This window comes from Haemaphysalis longicornis, unplaced genomic scaffold (genome assembly GCF_048455015.1).
Source record: "Haemaphysalis longicornis isolate Haplotype H1 unplaced genomic scaffold, Haemaphysalis longicornis Haplotype H1 scaffold_5, whole genome shotgun sequence".
Taxonomy (NCBI): Eukaryota; Metazoa; Arthropoda; class Arachnida; order Ixodida; family Ixodidae; genus Haemaphysalis; species Haemaphysalis longicornis.
In genome coordinates, this window is record NW_027526385.1 from 25389480 (window position 1) to 25399365 (window position 9886).

Below are 9886 nucleotides of genomic sequence, written 5' to 3' on the forward strand. Positions count from 1 at the left end.
ATACGCCCGCGGGACCCCGCTTCGTTCAGCGGGATAAACGATCGTGACGTGGAATACTGGCTTTCTACCTTTGAGCGCATCAGCATGTACAACAAATGAGACGACGCCATAAAATCCCGCCAAACTTTGGTTCAATAACCATCGGAGAGAGATTACTACCTGGGCCGAGTTCAAGGAAAGGTTTATGAAAGCTTTCGGCCGACCCGAAGTGTGCAAGCTTCAAGCAGAACAGCGTTTACGGGTACGGCTCAGAAAACTGGAGAAGACTTCACGTAGAAATCGTCACCGGTCGCAAGAAAGCTACGGCCAGTCTCTACATAATCAACATCTATAGCAACCCGAAGCAATATCAACAGCGATTCCGCACTCTACTACACCGGGCCGACCATCTGGCTCAAGAGGAAGCAATCCTGCTGTGCGGCGACTTCAACGCCCCCCACACCGCGTGGGGCTATCTCAAGACCACAGCAAAGGGCCACAGCCTCTTTGACGAAACGACGGAGGTGGCATACCAACTCCTCAACGAACCGGCCATCAACACCCGGCATGGGATGTCCGTCCAACGCGACACCAATCCCGACCTTACGTTCTACAAAGCCCCCAAGGTAAGGTCCCTGAAAGAACTAAGGTGGCGCCAACTGCTCCCTCCTTCTCCGCTGCCCTCCTCTTTTTTCTCTCCCCTCACCCGCGGCGCCACCGTCCCTTTAACTTCGCGGCGGGGCCGCCATATTTGTTGGCTTCCTTAGAGCAGACGGCCTCGCAACGCTTAGGGCCGCTCGCTGCAGTTTTTCGTGCAGTTTGGTCTTGTTTTCGCACCGCAATCGCTTTTTGGTAGCATTAATAGTATTTCTAGAGCCCCGTTTTACCAACACGCATTAAGTGAGGCTGTTTTGTAGTATATTTTTGTCTAGAAGGGGATATTTGCGGGGTGGATGCCGCGGGTGCATAGTGACAGCGCGGTGTTTGTTTACGTGTGCGGCATTCTCAGGATAGTTCGTGAACGCGAAAGAATTGAACGAGGACGTTTCACACTGCTCTGTTTTATACTATTTCTAGAGCCCCGTATTACCAAGACGCCCTAAGTGAGGCTGTTTTGTTGTATATTTTTTCTAGAAGGGGATATTTGCGGGATGGATGCCGCTGGCGCATACGGACAGCCCGGTGTTTGTTTACGTGTGCGGCATGCTCAGGATAGTTCGTGAACGCGAAAGGATCGAACGTGGACGTTTCAAATCGCTCTGTTACAGTATTTGCGTTCTTGCATTTGCGTGATTAAGTTGTGGTCGTGCAAGCGCTGCACAGAGGGCTCGCGCATGGTTCGCGGTGACCTTGGTTCGCGGCAGTTCGAGCGCTGGCGTTTTTGCGTTCGCGTTTTTTGCGTTAGTTGTAGATCATTAGGCAGCGCTCAGTATGCGTCCCGCATTAGCTACTGACATTCATGCCACCTTTATTCCGTGCACTTTCCGGTGCTTTGGCGCTGTTGCAAAATATATGTCACCTTTACGTCGTTATAGGCTGCTGTCAAGGTCAAAGTTCTCGCGTCTCCTCGTTGGCCTCGCCCAAGACGGCTGTACTTTTGGCAGTGCGTCCGTGGCATAGCAATGTTCGTGCGATTGGCGTTCACAATTACTTCGAGTAAGGACCTGTCGGGCATATCTGGAACAGGTTCGCACAAAGAACGCGCAGTTAAAGAATGCGCTCAGCTTACAATTATAACTGTAGTGTCCAGTTCTATAATAACTACCGTATTCCAAGGCCAGCGCAATTGTGAATCCTTTTTATGCTGTACAGCTAACATTGATTCATGTGTGGGCTTTGATAAATTACAACTTGCTACAGCCGAGCGGGCCGGGACTGCACTTCTACACGATTTAGCAAACGTGGATCGAGTTGTGCATCGTAGTGAATAAGGATACCCGCCGCGGTGGCTCGGTGGCTAAGGCGTTGCGCTGCTGAGCACGAGGTCGCGGGTTGGATTCCCGGCCGCGGCGGCCGCTTTTCTGATGGAGGCAAAAAGCAAGAACGTCCGTGTGTATGAGATTTCGGCGCACGATAAAGATCCCCAGGTGGTCAAAATTAATACATAAGAGCCCTCCACTACGGTGCGCCTCATCGCCTGCGTTGTGTCGGCGCGTTAAACCCCATAATCAATCAATCAAGAATTAAGGCGCACTGCGATAACACTTTTTGACACGTCGTACAGGACACGCGTCTTAGAGTTCGTCGCCGTATTTTGAAATTTCCTCAACTTGTTGCACACCATTTGTGCGTACGTATACATAGTGGCGTGAAATCCCTGCTGCCCAAATTCTCACCCGGATACATTAGATTGCGTGTGCCGCCACTGTTCAGGTGAGAACTGTGTAAGAAATATAGGCTGTAATCTTGGGAATACTCACGAGAGACGACTGCAATAAGAGATTAGTTTCTGCGGGATCAATGCTTATACAAATTGCTCATGCAGTTAATTACTAAAATTAATTGCTCCTGCAAATCCTGTTTTTCACTATAGGACGTGATTGTATGCAGGCATTATTAAAAGAAGCTGGGACACAATTTCTTTGTACTGGGATATATTCTGGCGTATTTGTACATGGCACTAGCCCAGGAACACATCCAAAACAAATTCGAAAGAGAAACCATATCACAATGATTGAGACAAAACAATAAGGTGCCCTTCATAAATAAACCGTTGTCACAAAATCAGGATTTTATTCCAAGTCTGCTATGAACCACCATTGGAAATGTAAAGATTATAACATGCTGTATCGCAGACAAACATCTAGACTAGGTCACGATTGATAGAGTTCACAACTAAGAACTGCAAAGCTATAAATGCAAAACTGTAGATCGACCATGACTAAGAAAATGGCAAAGGCTTTATATCAACGAAAAGGCTACTAAGAATACAGATCACAATGTGCCGTCACAAAAATGATAGGTTTTTATGAAACAAAAGACCACAACAATGCATTAATCAAACCGTGCTTGGAATGATGTTACAATGACTGCATAATTGCAGCAAATATACAGCACACAAGATTATAGGACGGTCTTAACATAATGTACATTGGGAACAAAATTTACATTAGGAGGGTGAACAAGCTTAACACAAAACACACTGCACGGTAGTATGATGTATACAGCCTAACTAAGGCAATGCTATGAACAAAAACTGATGAAAGTCTCGGACAAATTACCCATAGTAGTAGTATTAGTACTATACGGCAAACATATACAGCACCACAGCTAGTGTAAACAAACTGCATGAAAGGCCATATGCAGCAAGAGAAAGCATGAACACAAAAAACAAACAACAAATGTCTGCAATAGAAAAATCTCGCTCTACATGATCACTTTTACAGTTCAAAATGACTAGTGCACAAGCATGAACAGTCGGCAGAACGCTTGTCTATAATGCTCGAGTGGACTGCAACACCATTTCGTCGTTATAAAATTGTACTCCACGAATTGTTTCATACGCTTCAAAATGACTAGCTATTAGACAAGGATGTACAATGCATAAAGCTCGTTGACTAGAATTACTGCACGTTCGTTGTAGCTGCTTGTTTTGCAATGCTGCGACTTCCACACTTCGTACCACTTTTGCTTGCCTCAACTCGCTCATTTTCTTTGCGGAGGAGAATGTGTAGTCTCGTTTTCAAGAATACCTTGAGCAGCTTGTTCTCAACACTGTGGCACGATGGGAAACAGTTGACAGATGTGACACTTTCGGATGCAAAAACCTCGAGTTCGGAAAGCGTTATCTTGTTCTGAAGAAGCCCGTCACTGTTCACACGGAAGAAATTCTCTGCAGTTTCCAGAAAGCTCACAACAGCGGGTGAAGGCAAGGCAAGTCGGATGGTATCTGTATAAGACTTTAGTTTCGTCAATGTGCTCGCCTCATTACACGTAATAGCTGTTCTGCACTCAGTACACGTCATGTTTTTGAGAATACTACTTACAACGTAACCTGCAAGATAACCTAAGGACTCTTGTTCAAGCTCACTTAGCTCAAGCACTTCATCAGGAAACGCAACAGCACCCTTTTCAAGCCTCTGCTCTAATTTTTTTTGCCCTTTATCTATGCCTACGAGGGAAAACCCATCATCCTGAGAGTAGCTGCCATCTTTGCTGGGACAGAGAAATTGCGACAATGTAGCGGACCGAAGTGCACAACGAAACTCAAGCGCCTTTGGTACTGGGTTTTTGGAACGCAACGTGGAGAACAAGTTTTCTAGTGCATCTTGCCCGAATCTGCTCAACATTACACAGAAGAAGCCCTTTGTATTAAGATAGTACTCTTGCAGTTCAAGGGCGACTGTGGTGGTCAAGATAATCCCTGTTTGAATAGGCTTCCATTTTGCTTTCTTAGGGTGACCAATCTGCAGTGTCTCAAATAATTTTATGACATCATGCAGAATCGATACTGTGTCCTCGTATTTAACATCGTCCAGTCTACTAATAGCCAACTTGGTTGTACGTGAAGTCATTAGTTTAAACCACTTAAACACTACCTCAAAAAACCAAGCGGTGATCAGAGCTTTCTTTTTTAGCTTTCCTATTTGAACTAGATAACGAAGACCGGCTGCAGTGTCGTGGTTGAAAAGCGAAAAAGCCAATCCTACCTTCATTTTCTCGAAGTGCCCTTGTCCCAAGCAAGCTTCCTTTAAGTGCGGTGATAATTTCAAGTTTAGCTTTGAATCCTCCTCGAGAAGCTTTTCTACATAACTAAGGCTTACTTCTGCAGATGGCAATCTGTGCTTTTTAACAATGTCGTCTGGTAAGAAAATGGCCTGGCCGCTAGTGAGGTGGTTTCGCAAGTTTTTCAACAAATGTGGAACGTCTGCCATGAAGTACAGCTTTCGGCTTCGATCACAAGGATGGGGACACGATACTGCATGTTTGGAGTACCTGCCTACAACAATACCAAACTCCTTCCATAAGCCCTGATTGCCACCCCCCCATGTCGCTGACAATGGCATCTACCACAAGTCCCATTTTTTCACACTCTGTCAGAATAGTAACGATGACTTTCTTGGCTGCAGCTGCACTAAAAGAGTTTCCAGTGAATTCATATGCAACGGTCTCCTTCCACCTTGTAGTGACCCCACCCAACATGAATACAAGGGCATGTGTAGCAAGAGCATCCTTGGGGCAGCTCCCATCTGCCAAGGGAATGGTCGGCCTACCAATCACTGCGCCGCTTGAAGGGTCGTAGGCAATTCCGGGTGTTAGCTGTATCTCATCTAACATGAGAACGGCGTGGCGCTCGTGCTGCTCCATCATGTTCACCAGGGAATGCAGTGGAAGAGAGAACATTATGAAAAATTCTGGCCATGTTGCCACCACATAGCGCGATAAAGGCACTATGTGGTGGCAATTTCTTTCAGTATTTGCTACAGAACTCGACTACTTCACCTCAAAGCGCGGATTGAAGAAATCCACATCTGCAGTTACAAAAGTTGACGAGTACGAAGCCATGTGCTTTGCCAAATAAAGGGGTGAAACTTTCAACAATAAGTAGCTTTACAGAAAAACAACAAACCTACCCGCACACTGTATGCTATGAGCATAATACATTGTCTGCAAGCTAATAAAAAGTGCCCTACTGCTAAGAAAATCGGTAGATTGCACATACTGACCTTAACGGCCAATGACTGAAGTATTTCGGAGAGTACCCCAGGCGAGAACTTGTAGTTTTCGACGTGGCGTTGAATGGTCCGCTCACTCGGCAATGGCGCGGTGAGTTCCCGCCCAATGTTGTAGCCACGGGACCCACAAGGCAGTCTCAATTTCAGGGCTTTTTGAATGGTTGCTGCCGTCCAAGGAGTCCCTCGAATAGTGTGCTTTTCCATGCTCTTTAACTGATCAGGGGCAAGGAACCGGTGCATTTGCTTTTTCAACGTCTCTTTTTCTTGCATGGCCTTCATTTTCTGCTTTTGGACAAGTCGCACCCTCCGCTCAGAGGCTTGGAATTGGCCCTCCAGTTCCTCTATGCGCTTCTTCAGTGCTGCTGCAGTTTCAGGAGTGAGTGGAGCAGGAAGCATCGCTGCAAGATATGTGGAAAAACAGTTCATTTCTTTCCTACAGGCACTAAAAAAAGGTGAAAATCACCACAGAAAATGCACATGTTTGTACATACTGCATTACCTGCCTTTACACGCTTTTATATCCACTCGCACACCTGTAGGCTAGAGGCAGATATTCAGATCTCCACACCACTCCCGCTCCCCCAGCACACAAGAAAAGTATTCAGTGGGTTCTGACGGAGGGAAACAGCGCAAAATTGGGCGCACAGGAGTGACGTGTCGTTTCCTTCTACTTGTGTGTGTCCAATTTTGCGCTGTTTCCCTCCTTCAGAAATGGTCTTGAGGTAAAGCGCAAAATTGGGCGCACAGGAGTGACATGTTTCCTTCTACTTGTGTGTGTGTCAAATGTTGCGCTGTTTCCCTCCTTGAGAAAGATGAAACAACTTGCCCAAGCCCCAATCCTATTCAGCGGTTCTCTCCATTAAACTCAGACCCTGCTCAGAGTTCTGAAAATTGACATCATACATCACAGATGTGAGCCCAATATGGTCCTTGTACTGACAAGAAAATCTTTTATCAGCATTACTCAAGAACTCCAACAATTAAAAGGACACGCAGGTGACATTAACCTGCACATTACGAAGTGCATATACGGTTTTTGCAAGTGAAACATGCGGATGATGCAAGGCAAGCAACACTTACGGTCTTGGTGGGAAGCAGCAGCCAGGAGATGATCTCGAGGTGAAGCAGCAGCTTGAGCGCCTGCAGAAGAAACACACCGGCAGAGACAGTGTCACACGACACCACTCATCTCAGCAAGATAAGTGCCAAGTGGCAGTGCAGTACGCGAGTAGTCTGTACCGTGCCATGAGCAGCCGGGAATGTCTGCGTTGGCCATTGGAGGGGGGGCTGCAAAGAAGAAGGGAGAAGAAATAAGCAGCCCACTCGGAGACTGTGGCTCCTGCTGTCCAAAAGGCAAACACTTACAGGCAGCAGAGGATGCGTTCCACGTTGCTGGAGCAGGGAAGCATCTTGGACTAGAGGGCGAAGTTGGATTTACGTGTGAAGGAGCAAAGTGGAATTCAGGGTTTCGAGTCTGCCAGTTAATCATGCCGACAACGCAATGCAAGCGGCCCTAACAGTCTTGGTAGGCAGTAACAGCCAGGAAATGGCCTTGAGGTGAAGCAGCAGCCAGGAGATTGTCTTGAGGTGAAGCAGCAGCCAGGAGATGGTCGTGAGGTGAAGCTGCAGCTTGAGCGCCTGCAGAAGAAACACACCGGCAGAGACAGTGTCACATGACACCACTCATCTCAGCAAGATAAGTGCCAAGTGGCAGTGCAGTACGCGAGTAGTCTGTACCGTGCCATGAGCAGCCGGGAATGTCTGCGTTGGCCATTGGAGGGGGGGCTGCAAAGAAGAAGGGAGAAGAAATAAGCAGCCCACTCGGAGACTGTGGCTCCTGCTGTCCAAAAGGCAAACACTTACAGGCAGCAGAGGATGCGTTCCACGTTGCTGGAGCAGGGAAGCATCTTGGACTAGAGGGCGAAGTTGGATTTACGTGTGAAGGAGCAAAGTGGAATTCAGGGTTTCGAGTCTGCCAGTTAATCATGCCGACAACGCAATGCAAGCGGCACTAACAGTCTTGGTAGGCAGTAACAGCCAGGAAATGGCCTTGAGGTGAAGCAGCAGCCAGGAGATTGTCTTGAGGTGAAGCAGCAGCCAGGAGATGGTCGTGAGGTGAAGCTGCAGCTTGAGCGCCTGCAGAAGAAACACACCGGCAGAGACAGTGTCACATGACACCACTCATCTCAGCAAGATAAGTGCCAAGTGGCAGTGCAGTACGCGAGTAGTCTGTACCGTGCCAGGAGCAGCCGGGAATGTCTGCGTTGGCCATTGGAGGGGGGGCTGCAAAGAAGAAGGGAGAAGAAATAAGCAGCCCACTCGGAGACTGTGGCTCCTGCTGTCCACAAGGCAAACACTTACAGGCAGCAGAGGATGCGTTCCACGTTGCTGGAGCACGGAAGCATGTTGGACTAGAGGGCGAAGTTGGACCTGCGTGTGAAGGAGCAAAGTGGAATTCAGGGTTTCGAGTCTGCCAGTGAAACATGCCGACAACGCAATGCAAGCGGCACTAACAGTCTTGGTGGGCAGCAGCAGCCAGGAAATGGCCTTGAGGTGAAGCAGCAGCCAAGAGATTGTCTTGAGGGGAAGCAGCAGCCAGGAGATGGTCGTGAGGTGAAGCTGCAGCTTGAGCGCCTGCAGAAGAAACACACCGGCAGAGACAGTGTCACACGACACCACTCATCTCAGCAAGATAAGTGCCAAGTCGCAGTGCAGTACACGAGTAGTCTGTACCGTGCCAGGAGCAGCCGGGAAAGTCTGCGTTGGCCATTGGAGGGGGGCTGCAAAGAAGAAGGGAGAAGAAATAGGCAGCCCACTCGGAGACTGTGGCTCCTGCTGTCCACAAGGCAAACACTTACAGGCAGCAGAGGATGCGTTCCACGTTGCTGGAGCAGGGAAGCATCTTGGACTAGAGGTCGAAGTTGGACCTGCGTGTGAAGGAGCAAAGTAAAATTCAGGGTTTGGAGTCTGCCAGTGAAACATGCCGACAACGCAATGCAAGCGGTACTACCAGTCTTGGTGGGAAGCAGCAGCCAGGAAATGGCCTTGAGGTGAAGCAGCAGCCAGGAGATTGTCTTGAGGTGAAGCAGCAGCCAGGACGTGGTCGTGAGGTGAAGCTGCAGCTTGAGCGCCTGCAGAAGAAACACACCGGCAGAGGCAGTGTCACATGACATCACTCATCTCAGCAAGATAAGTGCCAAGTGGCAGTGCAGTACGCGAGTAGTCTGTACCGTGCCAGGAGCAGCCGGGAATGTCTGCGTTGGCCACTGGAGGGGCGGCTGCAAAGAAGGGAGAAGACATGAACAGTGTGTTCACATGCAAAGTAAGTTAATGACACGCAGAAAGAGAACTTACAATCTACGTGGGCAGCTGCTGAAAGGAGGAGTTCAGTGCCGTCACGCCATGAAGTCTGTCTGTCTGGACCTATTACATCAATGTAGTGGTGAACAATTAAATACTTCAACAAGAATCCTGCACAATTAGAGGGTGGTGCAAGGTGAAAAAAATACATGCTGAGAGGACACTGGAGCCCCATTCCATAGCAGGTATGGAATCTGCCACTCTGATGACTGCAAAACTGAATGAAAGCTGGAAAAAGTAAGCTGCAAAACTTGTGAGAAACTTTAGCACACATAAATGCTGGAAATTATGTGTACTCACCAGCAGCGAAAGACTCCTTGGATAGTTCGGGGCCTCGTCAGCAACGTTGATTGCAGAATGGTGCATCTCCTGTATACATAGGTAGGATTGCAGACGCAAAGGTGGAAAGGTATCCAGTAGACAAAACAGTAAAATGGTGCACTTACGTCGAGCAGGTGGCTTGCGCTGCTGTGGTGGCTTCCTATGTGAAAAAATGCTGGAAATGGCATTTTGTTTCAGCTTCTTAACGCCAAGCTTCTCCAATATCCGTTTCTCAAATTGGTCTTCCGTGAAGTGATCCTATTGAGAAAGACAAAAATTGCACCACAGAGTCTCGGATCTGCCACAAACGCTCTGCAACTATAGGTATAATGCCAGAGAGTAGCGATCGTTCAAACGTGGCAGGGTTGAATTCGCATTTCCACATTTGCTCAGTGCCACATCCAACGTCAACTTGCGGCTAATAAATGCTGAACAAAAATAGGTCTGCTGAAAATACATTTACATCGCGTGTTTGGGTCACATGACAATGACCGGATATGCTACGCCGTTGACAATTAAAATGAAGTAAGCGGACAACCTGCAAGTTCGCG

General features: G+C 48.0%; 1 long non-coding RNA gene across 1 annotated transcript; it reads right to left on the reverse strand.

Moving 5' to 3' along the window:
• Positions 1-6737: 6737 nt before the first annotated feature.
• On the reverse strand, positions 6738-9297 carry LOC144139110 (uncharacterized). Its single transcript, XR_013316051.1, has 3 exons — positions 9009-9297; positions 8885-8932; positions 6738-6794 (listed from the first exon to the last, which is right to left on the reverse strand). It is a non-coding gene; the product is annotated as an uncharacterized LOC144139110 (long non-coding RNA).
• Between the last annotated feature and the right edge of the window lie 589 nt (positions 9298-9886).